Raw genomic sequence first — 21077 nt, 5'->3', positions numbered from 1 at the left:
GTGGGGCCCTACTGTACAGACACTCATCTATTAGCAGCGATGTTTCTCTAACACTAAAGTTGGGAAATTAACTATAAATTAAATATATAAGCGATACTTGCAGCAATAACTAGAGATCCAGAACATAGCAAGCATTAACTATGCTTTTTATTTTTAAAAGTTACTTTATGTCCGTCATCACCACCACTACTACTGCTAATACCACTACCCTGAAACTCTAAAAGACTTGCTTGGAATCAAAGGTTCTACTTATCGATGGTTACTTTGGACTTGGCAGGTTAGCACAATGGACCATATAATACAAACTTTGGACTGAAGATAGTAATCTTGTACCCAAGTATACCTACGAGAAGTCGATCCAAGGAAGATTCTGTAACCTTCCCTAAGCAACTTGTTTCAGTGCTAAATTCCTCTTGTGTTTAACAAGATCTACCTCCTGGCAAGTCACAAATCCAAAAGTAACTATCATCCAAGGCTTTCTTTTTTGTCCGGGATACAAAATTAGCACAAGAGCATTTTTGTCCAAGAATTCTAAAGGTGTTCTGTAAAGAATGCTTGTAGTACTTTTGAAGGGCTCTATGCTTTGATATTCAAACAGTGTTCATTTTAAAAAAATTAAATGAAGATTACATGTTAGCCACCCCAACATTCCTACTTAATTCTTCACAAGCCTGGCTTTGCAAGGACTAGTTTACCATTCAAAAAAGTATGATCACAGTAAAGATCACCACGATTACTCTCCAGAGAAACCTTACAGTCTCTATGCAGTGTTCAAGCATTATATTTAAATGCCCTTACAACCTATATCACTGCCAGTAATCAGAGCAACTTGTTCTCTGTTCATTTAATTGCATATATTATCTACTAATGTAAACTATCCGGAACCTTGAGAACAGCAGGGTAGACAAAATGATATTTATACACTGACAATATTACACTACAAACCAAGCCACAAATTGTCACAATTTGGGCCAAGTAACTGAGACCTGATTACAGCCAGACTTGCAAGTCTGGAAGTGTAGTCCAAGAAGTCACTATGTTTTTCTAGTGCTTAGTATGTTATATTTTAGGAGTACACCTATGGTTTTATTAAAAGAACATTAAGTACAATAAATTAGAAATCTTAAGAGAAAGAAACTCATCCAAAGGATTGTGGGCAAACACAAAAAAGGAGGAAAAAAAAGACAGTACTACACATCAAACTGGTGGTGATCTTGAGATAGTCAAATGTATAAGGCTGCCCCAAATAAAATGTTACTTAAAATAGACTTTAATTAGCCTCACCTGGATCAATGTAAATTTAGTTGACAAAGACAGACTTTCTAGATAGAATAAGTAGTTAGTTATGGAGCCAAGTCTGAACTGAGTATTTTACAGTGCAAAATATTAGCAAGCTCCTTGGGAACAGTGACTACAATACTTTCAGAATCAATCCTATGCGAGTGAAAAAAGGTAAAGGTAAAGGTGTCCCCGCACTTGTAGTGCGAGTTGTTTCCAACTCTTAGGGTGACGTCTTGCGTAGTTTACAAGGCAGACTGTATACATGGGGTGGGATTGCCAGTTCCTTCCCTGGCCTTCTTTACCCCCCAGCATATGCCGGGTACTCATTTTACCGACCACAGATAGATGGAAGGCTGAGTGGACTTTGACTCCTTTTACCGGAGATTCGACTTCCTCCTTCCGTTGGCCTGCCAGCTATTGTTGGCTACAACTCCTATCATCCCTGGCCATTAATCATGACTGTAGGAGTTGATGGGAGTTGTAGTACTTCAGCAATGCCTGGAGGGCCAAAGGTTTTCCACTCCTGTTATTCAAGCAGCTTATCCTAATGTATTTTTGTATTGTTATTTTTCTCTTCTCTGGAATGCATGCACAGAGAAGAAAACTTCACTTCTAGATTCCTATTGTTACTGCTTGTAATAATTTTAACTTGGACCAATTTTCTGATTAGTCTTTTCTGAATCCTGTTCCCTGGACACCAGATTGATCTCTAGTAACATGCATCCAAGACCACAGAAACCTGTTTCCTGGAATTTCACTTTGGATTGGAAGCTATGTTCTCTATGTAATATAGTTAGGACAGCTAGGATAATGAAATAAGGCAGCTTTAACTAGAGGGCTGGTGGAGTTTATGTGTGCTGATGCAGGATTCAGCAATGGTTCAGTGGTAGTTAATTTTCATCTTGTATATTGTTCGTTCTTTCGCTTAATTTATATACCACTTCGTATTTCAACAGAAAATTCCAAGCGGTTTACAAATCCCAACGAAAAGGAGTTAATGCAAGAATCAAGATAAGAAATAGAATACAAATCCCACTTTCAAAACCAAACAATGCTAGTACCGCTAAGGGCAATAATAAAAGTCCACGCTTTAAGTAACAAAAAGAAAGAAATATCTTTTAAACAAAAAGTACATACAAAAGATTACGTATTGTAATCTTTGTATGTAATAATTTGTTTCTTAGATTTTTCCTTCCCCAAGATTCACATATGAATTACAGCGCCTTGCAAAAGTAATCAGAGCCCTGACCAATGCTCTCATATTACTGAATTACAAATGGTACATTGTAATTTTATTCTGTATGTTTTATTTTGAAACACTGAAACTCAAAATCAATTACTATAGGTGACATTGGTTTTATGTTGGGAAATGATTGTAAGAAACATAAAAAACTGAAACATGTTGTTTGCAGAAGTATTCAACCCTTGTGCTGTGGAAGCTCCCAGTTTACACAGATGAAAGAAACTGCCCTATCGAGGGCACAATTACCTTACCGTTGGCCTCCACCTGTGAACCATTAAAGTTGCTGTTACTTTGTCAGGATAAAAACCCCACTGTTGAAGGATCCTTGGTCAGCCTGTGGATCTGAAGGAAAGTGAAGACCAAAGAGCATTCTACAGAAGTGAGAGATAATGTAATACAAATGCATAGATCAGGAAAAGGGTACAAAATAATATCCAAGTGTTTGGATATCCCAGTGAGCACAGTTGGATCTATAATCAGGAAGTGGAAGCTGCATCACACCACCCAGGCACTGCCAAGAAAAGGCCGTCCCTCAAAACTCAGCACTCGAACAAGGAGGAGACTTGTGAGAGAAGCCACAGAGAGGCCAACAATCACTTTGAAGGAGCTACAGAGTTCAGTGGCTGGGCATGAAGTAATGGTGCACCAGTCACCCATATCAAGAGCTCTCCATATCACTGGCCTGTATGGGAGGGTGGCAAGAAATAAACCACTACTCAAAAAGTACTATCTGAAAGAACGTCTGGAATTTGCCAGAAAGCATGAAAGTGCCCCAGCTGCGATGTGGGAAAAAGTTTTGTGGTCAGATTAGACCAAAATAGAGCATTTTGGCCAAAACTCAAAGCACTGTGTGTGGCACAAACACTGCCCATGCCTCAAGACACACCATCCCTACAGTGAAGTATGGTGGTGGCAGCATCCTGCTGTGGGGATGCTTCTCAGCAGGGACTTGGCATCTTGTTAAAATTAAGGGAAGAATGGATGGGGCAAAATACAGGGAAACACTGCAAGAGAACCTGCTTCAGTTCACAACAAAACTGAAGCTTGGGAAGAAATTCAGTTTTCAGCAGGAGAATGATCCCAAGCACAAGGCCAAAGCAACACTGGAGTGGCTCAAGAACAAAAAGGTGAATGTCCAGTGGCCCAGTCAAAGTCCTGATCTCAATCCCATTAGGAATCTGTGGTGCTCTTTGAAAATTGAATTGAAATTGAATTGAAACTTTATTTTTACCCTGCCCTTTTTCCAAACTGGAACTCAGGGCGGCTTACAAATAGAACTGCATGTAGTTAAAAACATAGAAAAACATACAATTAAAGTACAATTAAACTATGCACAACGTTAAAACCGTAAAAGGCACTTAAAAATCTAAAAACAATTTAAAATAATACAAATAATAATATAAAACAATAAAACAAGCCTTGTAAAGCCCAATCCTAAACAACTTCTATCCCAAAAGCCTGTCGGAATAAAAAAGTCTTTACTTGCCGACGGAAGGATGGCAAGGAGGGGCCATTCGTGTCTCCCTAGGGAGTTCCAGAACCTAGGAGCAGCCACCGAGAAGGCCCTATCTCGCATCCCCATCAATCGCACTTGCGAGGGTGTTGGGACTGGGAGAAGGGCCTCTTCTGAAGATCTCAGGGCCTGGGCAGGGAGATACGGTCTGACAAAATTGCGGTCCACAAGCGACATCCAACCAACCTGAATGAATCTGCCAAGAAGAATGGGCCAAAATCCCTCCGGCACTGTGTGCAAAGCTGGTACATACCTACCCCAAAAGACTTAAAGCTGTTACTGCAGCAAAAGGTGGCTCTACCAAATATTAATATGTGGGGGTTGAATACTTAATGCAAGCAACATGTTTCCGTTTTTTATGTTTCTTACAAATATTTCCCAACATAAAACCAAAGTCACCTTACAATAATTGATTTTGAGTTTCAATGTTTCAAAATAAAATGTCATACAGAACGAAATTACAATGTACCATTTGTAATTCAGTAATATGAGCGACTGATTACTTTCACAAGGCACCGTATGTGCCACTGATTTCTCTTGGATATTATTATGCTCATATCTTTCATAAACTGGAATGCAATGACCTGTCTACTGCTGATGTATTTAAAATAAATCTTTCCAAACTGATTTTAGCCTGTTGGGTCTTGTTTGGTCATCACCCTCTCATCCACTGGGGCAAATTAAGAACCTCATTTTCATTGTGTTGCTCCCCCCACCCGTTGCCTAATCAGACTTTTTGCAGAGAGGGAATTGACAAGAAAATGCCTTGGAAAGTTTGGGGTAACAATTGCTTGATATGATATTGTATAATCTCCCCACAACCAAGTCAGAATGAATCCTCAAACAGCTGATGTTGTATAACCTCTCTGCAAACAAATCAGGATAACTGCTCAATAAACAGTGTCATCTGGAACTTTAGAATGCAATCCAAACCCAAATACGCCAGGGTGGAAGGGGTTTGGACCCAGCACATCTTGGCCCTCCCTGGTTAAGCCGGGCCTACACTGGTGTAAATCCCTTACGCTAGTATTTATTTAACAATTTATACACTGCTTGACTGTAAAGGCCTCTAACAGTTTACATAAGTGTTGCCCTGCCAGTGTAAATCCGCTCTACCAGCATAAATTATGCTGGCATAAGATATGCCAGTGTAAACCTTGGAAAAGGGGAATGTCAAGAGCAGGACAAGGGGGGCAAGTTAAATCACATCCACATCCCACTCATTTCATTTGACACCCTCCCAACCCTGTATAAGTTAAGTCAGGCAAAGGGGTAGGGCTTGCCACTAGGAGAAAGGGCGGGATATAAATCAAATAAATAGATACACGGGCTGATGGGACTTGTAGTTCAGCAACAATGGGAGGGCCAAGGGTTCCCTATACCTGGAATAAAGGGACAACTGATCTAGTATTATCCAAGAAAGATCACAGGGTCTTAGTGGAACACTCATTGAAAATATTGATTTTCTGAGCAATAGCAACGAACCAAGGCAAATTCTGTGTTCAGGACAATTAGGAAAATGAATGTTGAATATGACCAGTATTGTAATATAATTATAATAACCAGTATTATAATGCTTTTTAAAAAATAAATTATTGTGGAACCACATTTGTAATACTGTTTATAACTCCACCTACAGCAACATTAAAAAAAAGATTGTAACAGAATGGGGAAAGATACAGAAAAGACAATCAAAGTGACCAGAGGCCAGAGCTTCTTCCCTATATTGAGTGGAGCTTTTTAGTATAGGAAAAAGATGAGCGAGATGACTAGGATTTATAAATAGAATAGAGAAGACAGACAGAGAGAGCAGATTTGTGTCTTCTCTTTTTTTAACACTAGAACACTGGGTCACCCATAAAACTGAAGTTCAGAATAGAATAAGAAACAAGTACTATTGCACACAACACACAATTAACTTGTGAAACTCACTATAAGATGAGGTGATGGCCACTGGATTAGGCGGATTTAAAATGGAATTAGGCAAATTCATATAGCATAGGTCTATCAACACCTATTAGCCATCATACCCGAGTGGAACCCTCAAGTCCAGAGACAGTATCTTTGAATGCTGGGAAAGCAACAACATATTATTCCATGCCATTTCCAAGCTTCCCAGAAACATCTGGCTGTTGGAAGGAAGAGTGCTGGGCAACAGAAACCCTTGGTCTGGTCCAGCAAATTCTCCTTATATTCCTGAAGTATTTATTTAAGAAGTATGGAAGCAACAAACAGGTGTTTCTAAACACATGTACCATACAGGTACACTCTTCAGGCAGCCAGGATTGACTGTATTTCCCCATTCAATGTACACTTGATGGCAAGCTTTTGTTTATACGGCATAAATGCACTGAATAGCTTTTTCCATAAAACCTGCATTTGCTCTTAGCAGGAGCATTATGGTCACCCTAGCGTAGAATCTACTGTGCCAAATCCTATTCTCAAACAATGGAAATGGGGCAAGTAGATTTCCTACAAGGGGTTACAGAGTTGCTCTAGAGCATGGGTTCTCAACAAGGGGGGAATTTTAGGGTTCCAGGGGGGAATTGGGACCACTATTCAGCAAAGTGTGATGTCCTGTAGATTATGTACAATTTGTAAAATTGTAGTTTGTTTTTAATTTAATCTGCGACATTCAATAGTTTATTGAATGTCACAGATTAAAATCGATTCTTGAACATGCAGCATTATTTTCATTTCCAAAATTAAATTATTATTCAAAGACGAGAAAGTGCTCCAAGAAATTCTGTTATAATATAAACTAAGAAATTTTTCTCTCACGAGAAACACCACCGTCACTCGCGAAACGTCAACATGCTATGAGAGACTATCTTGGGAAGGGGGGAATTATATTCTGAACAATGGTGAAAGGGGGGAATGGAGCAAAAAAGGTTGAGAACCACTGCTCTAGAGGAATGGGAAGTCCTACTCATAACCTTTTTATTTTTAAAAAACAAAGGACACATGGCACTACACTGCTAGAAAATGTGCTAGCTGCTGCTGTAGTAGGAGGGCAAGGGGAAAACAATGGAGATGATAGCTGTGGACCCCTGCTGCAGTGAGAGAACAAAGCTCTCAGACAAAATAAAAGTAAAAAAATAGTGTCAAAATGCATTACAATATTGGGGAGGGGAGTAGAGCCACAGAGGTGTTATCATGAGCACCAATCAATCAATATCCTTGCCATCCCACAACCATCTCCATCTTCCGCACAAGGGTCACAAATGCAGTGGTAATGCTTACTGGGAAAGAACTGCAAACAAACATGGTTAAACAGATTTGAGTTCTGGAGAGTTGCAATTCACCTCAAGAGCTTGAAGTGCTGGAGCAATGTCACCTGAATAGTTACCAACATGCATTTCCCCCTAAAAAATGGTACTGTTGCAAGCAGACATCAGTTTACCTACCAAACATTCAGATATGTGGTTCTTCTTGTTCATATCTTAAAACCCAAGGCTCTCATGCACTCCTTGTGGGCCTCAATAAGAGTACCACAATGTTCTTCTCCTTTTTCGATTATGCTGCAAGACAAAGTTTCCCAATTAAGTGATTTCACAAATTACGTAGGCTGCTTGGTCAGTACTGAGGAAACCTGCACTTAGATTGATTGCATTCAGTATGAGCATCTGACTATACTCCACTTGTGTTGTTCTCAGATTATTATCCTTTCCTTCTCAGAAGGGATCAACGGTTGCCAGTTGGGCCCCATTCAGATCACCTTTCTGGTAAGGCTAAGGGCACAACCACATTATCTGTTAAAACAAATAATGGAAACCACCTTCTTCTTTTTAAAATAATATGAAATCATTGACGCTTTGATCTGAACAAAGGAGACTGGTGCAGGGGGAAAAGAGGCTTCCTAACCATTTCCCCTAGAGGTGTTTTCCAAATGAACCATTGCCACCAGTCACTTTTACCCACACTCAAGTTGCATTTAGACATGGGGTTTATTGCATTAGTTTTACTGGTTATAATGCTAATGCTGTCCCAATTTTTAACATTCCTTTCACACTGCAGTACCTGTGGCTTTTTTGACCAACATACCACCATGTCATGCTAAATTTCATTTACACCAATGGGCATGGTATGACATAATGAACATGATTGGACATGTCGACTCTCCCACCCTTCCTGCACATGTGCACTTCTGTTCCCCCATGAAAATGGCACGAAAGAACTGTATGTATAATGCCCCAAATTTCGTCACTTTAGTCCCATGATTTTCTGAGTTAATGGGGTTGTAAATGGTTTTTTTCTGGAAGCAATAAACACAGAAATGAGCACTAAACTTCTATTACATTCTACTAGATTTCCAGATACGTAGCCTTTGCATCGTGTGAAAGCTATAAAATGCAGAAATTATCAGATAAGAAAACGCTGGGAAATCAGAATAAATTGCTCTCTGAATGCAGCCCCAGTGAAAGCAAAAGGAAATTTTTCCAATACACCATTTTTCTGTAGGAAAAAAATCCATTTCTAAAATCCATTAATTTTATGAAACAATTAGTAACAAAAATGAATGGATACATCATCAGTCAAACTGTGCAGTTTCAAAATTATAATTAATTTTTAGCAGGTCATTCATTAGGTCCTAGGCTATGGTCTGAAGGCACAAGAGGCACCCTGCTGAAGATAAGCTATCAGTGCCTGGATGGGAGACTACCTGGGAACCATATGTAAGCCACCTTGGGTTTCTATCATGAAAAGGCAGGGTATAAATGTAATAAGTAAATAAATAAATAAATAATTCCTTGAAAGCACATATATCAGGCACAACTCTTTGGATCTGCTAAAATTATTAAGCTTATAACTTTCAGTGCCTTCAGCTTCCCTGCATAATTTTTTTAAAATGCAGGGAAGCATAAGCTACTGATTGGTCATGTCTTAAAACATTTACTAACATTTCAATAAAAATAATTTCCCAATAAAACTTTGCATATAACACTTAACCACGTTTCTAGATTAATCCAACACGTAACTATTCAGAAATGTCCCATTGATTTAAGTGGGCATATTTCCAGGTAAAAGGGCACAGGACTGCCACATAAGTAGACTTCAATGGTTTTTCCTAATCAAGTATTTCAATTCAACTACTTTTGCCTAGAGATGTGAAGGGCGGAGGGGGGAGACACAAAAAAGTCAGGGGGGAAAAATGAAAAAAAATCCCATTTTCCAGGTTCCCTCCCCCCCAGGCCTTCACATCTTTACTTTGGCTAACGGAAAAACATTTTAAGTTATTTATAAACCAATAAAATTAACATATGTACTTGTTTTGTTTAAGACATACCTGCTAGATCAGTCCCAAATTTTCTTAGGATATCAACTGATTCTTTGATTTAAAGTTATCTAGCAAACTTACATCACTTGCTCTACTCCAGGAAAAAAGGTGGGTTCCTATATTTTCCACAGCTGGGAGAGAATTTGGGGTAGCAAAACACTCAGGAGGGAGCCTCCTCTTTCCCTGAGCTAGTATCCCCCTTAAAATGTTCTCCTTGTCCCACATATTAGATATACCCCTTTTGTAGCTTCTCCCCCAAATCTTGCTATTTCATATTTCTAGTTTGCTGTTTCTTGGTATATCAGTTCTCCTTTGGAATGTACTGCAAAAATAACAAGTAGCTATTCCATATTACCTGTATTACTGAACACCATTTTTTGGGGTAGGGCTGCTGGGTCTAAAGACAAGATTTCTTCAGTGTCCACCATGCTCCTGGGTAATATGTGATGCAAATCATCATCATGTTCAGCATTTCTCCACAAGAAGCAACCAATTAACAAACAGGAGCAGGGAGGAGGGGCGAGGACATGACAACATTAACACATAGGGCCAATTGTCTTCCACATTACTGAATGGGAGGAATATGGGGCTTGCATTTTATGGTTCAGAAATTGCAGCTAGTACAGAATTCAGCAGCCAGACTACTGACCAGGGCAAGACGACCATTACATGTAATACCAATTCTGGCACAGCTGCACTGGCTACCAATATTGGTTTCCAGGCCAAACCCAAAGTACTGGTTTTGACCTATAAAGCCTTATGCAGCTCAGGATCCCAATACCTCAAGGACTGCCTCTCTCCACATGAACCAATCCAGACTTTGCATTCATCATCTGAGTCCCTTCTCCATGTGCCTCCTCCAAGGGAGGTGCGGAAGGTGGCACACAAGAGGTGGCTCCCCACTTGTGGAATGCTCTCCCGAGGAAGGAATACCTGGCGTCACCACTGTCTGCCTTTAGGCACCAAGTAAAAACAGTTTTATTCATCCAGGCCTTTGGAGTTTAATTTTGTTTGTTTTTAGTCAGGTGGGAAGAAGTTGGATTTTGTTTTTATGTAGTTTAAGTATTTTATGACGTTTTTCTTCTGATTTTGTATTTCTTTTTAATGTTGTAAGTTGCTTTGAGTTTTCAACTGAAAAAAGTGACTAATAAATATAATAAATAATCTTTTAGCAGTGGCCTTCTGGGATATGTGTGAGATATAAATCATATTCTTATTATCATTATTAACAATTATAACAACAAGAACAATAAAAAGCCAGATATATACAACAACAACAATAAAGCCAGATATATATATACTTTGACTCTTGACTTTTCCAGATATAATGCAAAGTCTGGACATATTTTTCACTGCTGCACACTTGTGATAGGCATATCAGTTTTCTGGATTTCCAAACCATTACAGTACCAACTTGTAAGAAGGCAGTCAGCCACAACATATTCTGAATTGTACTGTGTGCATTTTGTGATTATGCTAGTGAAAAAAATAGAAATGGACTGCCTTCAAGTCAATTCCGACTTCTGGTGAACCTATGAATAGGGTTTTCATGGTAAGCAGTATTCAAAGGTGGTTTACCATTGTCTCCCTCTGAGGCTGAGAAGCAGCGACTCGCCCAAGGTCACCCAGTGAGCTTCATGGCTGTGTGGGGATTCGAACCCTGGTCTCCCAGGTTGTAGTCCAGCACCTTAACCACTACACCACACTGGCTGTCAATTATGGTAGTAACACTACATAATATGAGCTAATTAATCTGAACGAACTCCCCCTCCATAGTTTTTCCTCCCATTGTTTCAGTAGCCCTATTGGGCATGGTGCCCATGTGTAAAAGCTGCTGAGGTGCAGGGACAAAATTGCTAAGCTTCACAATCTCAGCTTTGCCCTTCACTCTGGAGTTGGAGGGCATCATCTGAAAGCAGGAAGCCTCCTGTATTGGTGGATGTCCTCCACATTTTTTAGAAATCTGCAAAACTGGGCTTATGTTACAGGGCTATTTGTACACTACTCTTTAACCTTCAGCCTGACCTCCAACTGGCCATTTTAAATACAGGGCTCCACTGCAGGGCTCTTGTAACCTACTCTCTGCCAGCCACTGCCCCCTCCAACCTGCAATGTAGGAATAACGGGCTATATGTACATTAGCAAAGACAGCATCAGTCCATTTAAAAAAAGTTTCATAAGAAATAAAACTGGAGTTAGTCGTAGTAAAACCTCCATTCGCTGGGGGTGGGTGGGCACCTGGTGTCCAATTACACCTGGGCTGAAATGCTGGGTTTCTCGACTGATTTCTATGGGCAACTCTTACGTCCGTCCGGAGACATTTCTCAATTAGAACCGGGAAATAATACCTACATGGTGGGATGGAACAGTCTAAAAACTGCACATGTTTGTGAAGCCAACGGCCCGGAGGCGGAGAAAAACTCTCACAGTGACTGAACTAACATTTCCACCCTGCATGCCCCAACTTAGGCCTGAAAGAAAGAAAGAAAGAAAGAAAGAAAGAAAGAAAGAAAGAAAGAAAGAAAAAGGCAGGGAGACGGGGCGGGAGGTTCAGGCTCGGCGAAGTCGCTCCTCGCCTCGACAGGCCGCGCGCCATTACGCGGCTGTGCAGCATCCCCGCGCGTGCCACGGAGCGGCTACTAGGCCCACCTGCGCGTCCTCCTTCCCTCTCCCAATTACCCACCAGGCATCACGCGCCCGCTTCGTCTCCGGACAGGCACAGCATGGCTTCAGGGAAGGCGGCTGCTTCTGCTCCTCCTGAGTCGGGGCTTGGAGACCCGGGGTGTCGCGGGATGCCAGCCTCGACATCGCTTCCACGTGCGCGTGCGCAAAACAAGAGGAACTTCGCTGCGGCGTTGCCCCCTCTTCCTTTTCCACCCGCTCGTCCTGCGTCGAGTCGACGCTTATGATTTAACACCTGAGCGACAGTGTGTACACCATAGATATCAAGGGGGCAGACAGTACAATCCCAACCATAGAGGTGGAACGATATAGTCTCTTACTGTTAGTTTTGTTGTTGTTATGTGCCTCTAAGTCGACTACGACTTATGGCGACCCTATGAATCAGTGACTCACACAACAAGCTTTGATCAAGGGAAAAAAAGATAGAAACAGACCTAAGAAAGTGCTAAGCCAGAACCGTTCAACCTTTTCAGGCTCAGAGCCCACTTTTAGCCTTGAACTGCTATGTGGGATCCACGTCCTCCCCCATCCCCACCCTACCCTTTTATGCCCCCTTTCTAAGAGGAGCGGATGCAAAGGAGGGCAGATGCAGCTTTGTTATGCACGGATGAAAAAGTTACACATTCCAAAATATATTCTTCGACACAATTATTTGGGATTGTGAGCTCTTCATGAACCTGTCCTCTTGTACTCCATAAGGTCATATGCACGCTGATGAAGCTATACAAATAAATAACTTAAAAGATAAGGGAATTCTGTATTCCTTTGCATCAGTTTGCTTTCTCTCCTTCATAAAACTTCTCTTCAAAAAAGTGAAAATGTAAATGTACTGCCTTCAAGTCGATTCCAACTTATGGCGACCCTATGAATAGGGTTTTCATGAGGCTGAGAGGCAGTGACTGGCCCAAGGTCACCCAGTGAACTTCATGGCTATGTGGGAATCAGTATTCGTTTCAGATCATTACTGGTTTCTGTTAGTAGTATGGTATCATCTGCATATCTTAAATTATTGATATTTCTCCCTCCAATTTTCACACCTCCTTCATCTTGGTCCAATCCCGCTTTCCGTATATGTTCTGCATATAGATTAAACAAATAGGGTGATAAAATACACCCATCTCACACCCTTTCTGACTGGTAACCAATTGATTTCTCCATATTCTGTCATTACATTAGCCTCTTATCCAGAGTATAGGTTGTGCATCAGAACAATCAGACGCCGTGGCACCCCCATTTCTTTTAAAGCATTCCACAGTTGTTCGTGATCTACCCAATCAAAGACTTTATTGTAATCTATAAAACACAGGGTGATTTTCTTCTGAAATCCCTTGGTCCCTTCCATTATCCAATGTATGTTTGCAATATGATCTCTGGTACCTCTTCCCTTTCTAAATCCAACTTGGACATCTGGTATTTCTCGCTCCATACATGGTAAGAGCCTTTGTTGTAGAATCTTGAGCATTACTTTACTGCATGTGATGTTAAGGCAATAGTGAGATAATTACTGCATTCCCTGAGATCCCCTTTCTTTGGAATTGGGATGTATATTGAGCGCTTCCAGTCTGTGGAGCATTGTTTTATTTTCCATATTTATTGACAATTTTTGTCAAACTTTGGACAGATTCTGTCTCAGTAACTTGTAGCAACTCTATTGATATGCCTGGCCATTTTTTTCTTCCAACTATTTTAAGAGCAGCTTTCACCTCACATTCTAAAATTTCTGGTTCTTCTTCATACGGTTGTTCCATGAATGAATCCGTCATCCTTGCATCTCTTTTATATAATTCTTCAGTGTATTGTTTCCATCTTCCTTTTATTTTATCTTGGTCCGTCAGTGTGTTTCCCTGTTGATTATTTAACATCCCTACTCTTGATGTAATTTCCCCTTTGATTTTTCTAATCTTTTGGAATAGGGCTGTTGTTCTACCTTTTTTATTATCCTCTTCTATTTCTGTACAATAATTATTGTAGTAATTCTCTTTGTCCCTATTTACTAGTCACTGTATTGTTGCATTTAGGGTTCTAACTGTTTCTGTCTCCTTTTGCCTTCGCTTTCTCTTCTGTCTTTAACCATTTAAAGAGTTTCAACAGCCATTCTTTGAGGTCTTTCTCTCTTTTTAACTAGAGGTATTGCAGAGCTTGGAAAAGTTACTTTTTTGAACTACAACTCCCATCAGCCCAATCCAGTGGCCATGCTAGCTGGGGCTGATGGGAGTTGTAGTTCAAAAAAGTAACTTTTCCAAGCTCTGACGTCTTTTTGCATTCTTCCCTAATAATGTCTCCGACTTCACTCCATAGTTCTTCTGGTTGTCTATCAACTAAGTTTAAAGCCTCAAATCTGTTCCTTATTTGATCTTTAAATTCTTCCTGGATGTTATTTAAATTGTATTTTGGCATTATGATTGCTTTGTTCTTCTTTAGCTTTACTATGATTTTCAATATTACCAGTTCATGATCTGTACTGCAGTCTGCTCCTGGTCTTGTTTTCACACAAAGTATGGAACTTCTCCAATTACATAATTGATTCGATTCCTATATTACCCATTTGGTGATGTCCACATGTACAGTCCTCTTTTTGGTTGCTCAAATAATGTGTTTGCAAGAAAAATTATTGGCTTTGCATAATTCAATAAGTCTCTCTCCTGCTTCATTTCTATTTCCTAAGCCACATTTCCCCACAATTTCTAGTTCTTCACTGTACCCTACCAACTCTATTGGTATGCTATATATTCCTAGTGATTTGTTTCTTCCAAGTATTTTAAGAGCAGCTTCCACCTCACATTCTAAACTTTCTGGTTCTTCATCATAAGGTTCCTCCATGAATGAATCTGTCATCCTGGCATCTCTTTATATAATTGTATCTCAGATAGCTCCCCTTTTATCAAATTAGGAATGTACCTCATAAACTCCTCTGAATCAATATTCCACATCTGAGCAGCTTTTTCAAATGTAGTAAAAATATTTGGGGATCTTCCCCAGAATAGGGAGTAAAATCTTTAGGAGGGGTTTTGGGAAATCTGGCTTCCTATTCAACCCTCCTCTCTTCCCTCAACAGTTTTTCTAATTCCAATTCTCTATCCTTTCCTTTTTGTTCTAACTCAGCTCTTAATTTTTCTTCATTTTGTTTTAGTTTTTCTAATTCAATCTGTCTGTCCATCTCTCTCTTTGTCTTTCTGCTTCTTTCTGCATTTCTGCCCTCAGTTTCTTTGTCTGGAAGTCCAAATATTGTTGATTCATTTCCATAGGAGTGGGTCTGCCTAGAATTCCCTCGGCTTCCCCAGTGCCTTTACCTCTGAGGTAATCAGCTTTAACTCATCTGCTGACATTCCTTCATGGGGGACATTTAAACTTTTACACTCATAAAACCTTCCTTCTTTGTACTCAAAATCTCCATTTTCCCAAGAATTTTCCCCCTTTCACACACAATGTTACAACTTGGAGTTATGTCTGCTGGGTCAAGGGCTGTTACTTTGTATAACCAACAGTGTGCTTGTCCTTGCCTGTCACCTTGCCTGTTATTAAACAAGCCGCAGCTTATTTGGTTTCCTGCAGAGGATAACAAAATAATACACCTTTATTTCAAACCCCACTGCTACTGCCACCACTTGTGGCATCCTGGGTCCTATTGCGGCACCAAAGTGATCTACAATAACAATGAAAATACCCTGAACCTATTAAAATCATACCTCATTGGTAAAGTCTGCATGGAACAATACACAGCACCTAGTACTTAGAATTTTTATTTGTGCCAAGTGTAAAATGCAGAAGAGAAAAGAAAATCAACCAAAGACCTGGGCAGAAAGATGAGTTTTTTCTGGTGTCAGACTCAGAAAGGTTGACTGTGATGTTCCTATATTAATGTATATATGGTACGTGTTGGTTGTTTAGAAGATACATGGTAAGTGGAGTGAAAGAGGAGGGGGAGTGAATGGGCAGTAGAATGCTAGATGATTGGCTGAGTGTTTAAAATGGCTGAACGTATAAAAGGAAGAGTGAGAGTGGAATCTGGGGGGAGAAGAGAAAGAGTGGGTTGTTTGGTGGGTTTGAGAGAGTGGTTTACCAGGAGAGAGTGGAGAAGGAGGGGGGTGGAGTTCGGATTAGTATTGAGTAAAACCATATGCTTATGTGCCTTAAGAAGAAATCTTGTTAATCTTGTTAGCTTTGTTATCTTTAATAAATACTTAATTTGGTTTACCAAAGGCCTGATCCTTGGCTGGGGTTTCACAGACCAGAAGGGAGGGTAAGGTAATGACCAAGGCTGAAGGGAAACTGTAACAAATGGTGGCAGCGGTGAAGAGAATAACAATACCAGTATTCAGAGTCTCTGGGAATACTAGTATTAGGATGTGACTGGTAGTTGCCTAGCAGGGGGATCTGTTGAGATCTGTGCTAGAGCGGGGAGAGAAACAATAAAAAAGGACAGTCCAGACTGGTGGAGTCCCTGGTGGTGCCTAGTGACAGGCAGTAGCCATGCGCAGGTAGGAACCTGACAGGGAGAGCCAGGGAAGGGCGTCACAGGTGGTGGCAGTAGCGGTGGGATACGAACAACAGAGAATCCAGATACGAACCAAAGAGAGTCCCAAAGACACGTGGAGACAAAGGAGACTGCGTCACAGGTGTTGGCTGTAACAGTGAGATACGAATACTAGAGAATCCCTACCAGTGGTGTGGCAAACAGAAATAACAAAACAAGATTACTTGTGAGAGTGACTGGCAAAGAGTGTGTGGCAAAGAGTGAGTGAACTCAAACACCATGGCTGAATATATAAAAATGAAAAGAGAGGAGCTGGTGGAGAAGTGCATAACATTCAATTTACCTCACGAGGATAAAGGGGTAGATGAATTGAGGGTAGCACTTATAGGATTTGCAACTGCCCAGCAAAAACAACCTGTCAGAGAAGAGACCCCAGAAGGATATTTAAGCAATCCCGCTTATATATATATTTATTTAATTAATTTAATTTATATACCGCCCTAAGCCCAAAGGCTCTCTGGGCGGTGTACATAAAAGGTAAAAGCAGGCACAATATATAAATACAATAAATATAATAACTCAAAAAACAAAAACACACAAACAATACGAGAACCAAACAACATCCAGAATACAACATAGTAATAAAATACCATAAAAATACACTTTAAAATGCCTGGGAGTATAAAAAGGTTTTCACCTGGTGCCGAAAAGATAGCAGCGTCGGCGCCAGGCGCACCTCATCGAAGAGACCATTCCACAGTTCGGGAGCCACAACCGAAAAGGCCCTATTTCTAGTCACCATCCTCCGAGCTTCTTGATGGGATGGTACTCGGAGGAGGGCCTTAGATGTTGAGCGCAGTGTACGGGTAGTTTCATATTGGGAGAGGCGCTCCACCAGGTATTGCGGTCCCATGCCGTGTAAGGCTTTATAGGTCAAAACCAGCACTTTGAATTTAGCCCGGAAACAGTAGGAAGCCAGTGCAGACAGGCCAAAACAGGTGTTATATGAGCGGACCTTCTGGTCCGTGTCAACAATCTGGCCGCTGCATTCTGGACTAACTGTAGTTTCCGAACTATCTTCAAGGGCAGCCCAACTTGAGAGTACTTGAGAGAGAAGTTAAGATGGGAGGCTGAGGAAAAAGACAAGCAGAGGGAGTTGGAAGCTGAGAGATTGAGGATGGAAGGTGCAGAGAAGGAAAAACAGAGGGAGTTGGAAATTGAGAGAATGAGATTGGGGTTTGAGGAGAGGGAGAAGCAACGAGCAGTGGATGCTGAATTACAAGTAGAAAAGTTAAAATTTGAAAGAGAGAAGTTTCATTCTGATGAAACAAGAAAGGACAGAGATGGAGCAAAAATAAAAATTACTCCAAAGGACTTTGCTGTCTATGAGCCTGGTCAAGATCCTCAAATTTACCTCAGCACCTTTGAAAAAGCAGCTCAGTTGTGGGGGCTACCTGAAGATAAATACATGCAGTATTTATCAAACCTGATCAAAGGGGAATTGGCAGAGGTATACCAATATTTCCCCTCAGACAGGCCCGTCACCTATGCTGAGTTTAAAGAGGCAGTCTACACAAGATTCAGACTGGGGCCTGATTATTTTACAAAGCTTTTCAGAAACTGCCAGATACAGACAGAGAGGTCTTTCGTGGAGCTGGGGGCAAAACTGATGGACATATTTGGGAAATGGCTGACAAGTGCAAAAGCTCAGTCTGTGGAGGAGGTGAAAAACCTCATGATATTGGATCAATTATACCATCAGTTACCACCAGAAATAAGGCTCCTGGTCAAAGACCGTTCTCCTACATCGGTGCAGGAGGCCGCAGAGATGGCGGATCACTTTGCCTCCAAAAGAACTGGCTGGGTGGGGAAAACATCAAGAGATTTTAAACCCAGACCATATAATGCTGGCAGAAAGGATGTGGTACCACAGCGAGTGAGTCCTCCAGTAAAATCTGAAGGGCACAGGACACCCCAGAGTGGATCTGTGTACCCTAAAAGTGAGGAGAAATTATGCTACAAATGTGGTAGACCGGGGCACCTACGTTTTCAATGTGAGGTTGCCAACCCCATTAGTAATCCTGCTCAGACAAGGGCAGTGAAAACAGAGCCCAAGGCTTTAGAAACAGCGAAAAAGGTTCAGTTCTGCCAGATAAACTGGACAGAAGTAACAGACCTTGATTCAAGTCTGAGAGAGGAAGTGAGTGTACAAGGGGCAAATTATTGGGCATTGCTTGATACTGGTGCCACTCAGACATTACTGAGGCCAGATTTAATAAAATCTGAGGTAATATTACCTCAGGAAACTGTGACTATCCAAGGAGTGAGGGGTCAACCAGAAAGTTTGCCTGTGGCCCTGGTGGAAATGACTTGGAGAGGCCGAGAGGGCCGATATAAAGTAGGCATTAATGCCCAGCAACAAGAACCAGTAATACTGGGAAGAGATGTAATGGGAGCCCAAGGAAAGATATATGTAGTGACCAGTCAGCAAATTGGCAGAGAAAAAGAAGCCATATTAAGGGGGGCTGAAACAAACAGGGTGGAATCTGTTAACCAGCCTCAGGTCACCATAGCAACCACTAGCAGGCCTGCTGAAGGAGACAAACTGTATCAAGTGGTCTCTGGGGAAGAAGCAGATCAATTCAGGGAAGAGCTGCATAAAGATACCAGTTTGAATCAAATAAAGGAACAAGCCCTGACCCAACAGATTCCTTTCACTGACAAACTGAGGAATCAAGTTGTGTGTGAGAATGGGATTTTATATAGACTGTGGATGCCTGCTGAGAGAGAGGATGAATGTGAACCAGTGAAGCAATTGATAGTACCTAGCAAATACAGAACCAGATTGCTAGAGGTAGCCCACAATGTCCCATGTGCAGGACATCTGGGAATAAAAAAGACCAAGAGGAGATTGGCAGCACACTATTATTGGCCAAACATCTCCAAAGATGTAAAACAATATTGTCTATCTTGTGGAATATGCCAAAAGGTGGGAAAAAGTGGAGTAAAGACTAAGGCACCCTTAAAGCCCCTTCCTATAATTGGACAACCCTTTTATAGAGTGGGAATAGATTTGGTGGGCCCTTTTTCCAAACCCACAAGGCATGGCAAGAAATATCTATTGGTGGTGGTGGATTTTGCCACCAGGTACCCAGACGCAGAAGCACTGAGATCTGTAGAAGCCCCTGTAGTGACAGAGGCTTTATTAAAAATCTTTATGAGGCTGGGTTTCCCTCATGAAGTGCTGACGGATCAAGGCAGTGTATTCATGGGAGAAGTGATGCAATGTATGTGGAAATGTTGTGGTCTAAAACATCTAAAGACCACTACTTACCATCCCGCCACTAATGGGTTAACAGAGAGATTCAATGGCGTTTTGAAGGGCATGATAAGAAGCTATGTTCAAGATCACCCACAAGACTGGGATGAACGTTTGGGATGCTTCTTATTTGCATACAGAGAAGTCCCTCAAGAGTCAACAGGCTTCTCACCCTTTGAACTCATGTTCACTAGAAAAGTGAGGGGACCTTTGGAACTATTAAAAAATTCATGGGAAGGAACCCTGGGAGAGTACAAAACATCTGTAGTAGATTTTGTATTGGAATTCCGCAATAAATTAACATCAATGATGGAGGTGGTGAAAAAGAATTTGAGTCACGCACAGGAGAAGCAACGTTACTGGTATGACAGAACAGCCAGGGAACGTGTGTATGATGTGGGAGATATGGTTATGGCGTTCATACCCAGGAAACATGACAAATTACAGGCTAACTGGGAAGGACCATATACCATCAGAGAAAGGCTTGACACAGTGACGTATGTAATCACCACAGACCAATTAAACAAAAGCAAAGTGGTTCATGTAAATATGTTGAAGCCTTACCATACCAGGGATGTACAGGTGTTGCAAGTTACCTTATTCCCTGAGGGAAGTGGGCCTGAACTTCCAGATTTGGTACAGGAAAGCAAAGACAAAGGAGGGGTAGATCAAGTGGAATGGTCAGAGGAGGTGAAGGAGAAAGTAAAAGAAGAGATTCTGAGAGTTTTGAAAACCTATAGGAATCTCTTTAGCAACAAACCTGGCCGAACCAGTATAGTTATACATTCCATTGATACTGGAGATCATGCCCCAATCAGATCTGTTCCGTACCGTGTGAATGGGAAAGTTTTGAATGAGATCAAAAAGGAGGTGGAAGATATGCTGGAATTAGGAGTGATCAGGGAATCCATCAGTCCCTGGGCCTCAAGTATTGTCCTGGTTCCGAAAAAAGATGGAACGACAAGGTTTTGCATTGATTATCGGCTAATCAATAAAATCACGGTCCCAGATGCGTATCCTATGCCCAGGGTAGACGCAATGTTAGAGTTATTGGGGGCAACAACCATTATCTCTACGTTAGACCTCTGTAAAGGATTTTGGCAAATGGAACTAGACGAGCAATCCAGAGCCAAAACTGCCTTCAGTACACCAGATGGGTTATATGAGTTTGTGACCTTACCCATGGGACTAAGGAACTCACCAAGTTCATTTCAATACTGTGTTGCGAGGCATGTCAGATTTTGCAGTGGCCTATATCGATGACGTGGCCATTTTTAGCAAGTCGGT

General features: G+C 41.1%; 1 protein-coding gene across 1 annotated transcript in view; it reads right to left on the bottom strand.

Annotated features, from left to right (window-relative positions):
- POPDC2 (popeye domain containing 2) overlaps positions 1–11979 on the bottom strand; it is a 45753-nt gene extending 33774 nt beyond the window's left edge. The window contains exons 1-2 of the transcript XR_009764374.1: positions 11668–11979; positions 7445–7558 (exon numbers count right to left, since the gene is read on the bottom strand). The gene's annotated coding sequence lies outside the window, so the exon portion shown is untranslated. The remainder of the gene's footprint in view (positions 1–7444; positions 7559–11667) is intronic.
- Positions 11980–21077: the final 9098 nt, after the last annotated feature.

The sequence above is a fragment of the Rhineura floridana genome, chromosome 1, assembly GCF_030035675.1.
Source record: "Rhineura floridana isolate rRhiFlo1 chromosome 1, rRhiFlo1.hap2, whole genome shotgun sequence".
In the NCBI taxonomy this organism is placed as follows: Eukaryota; Metazoa; Chordata; class Lepidosauria; order Squamata; family Rhineuridae; genus Rhineura; species Rhineura floridana.
This window is presented reverse-complemented; position numbering and strand designations above follow the sequence as displayed.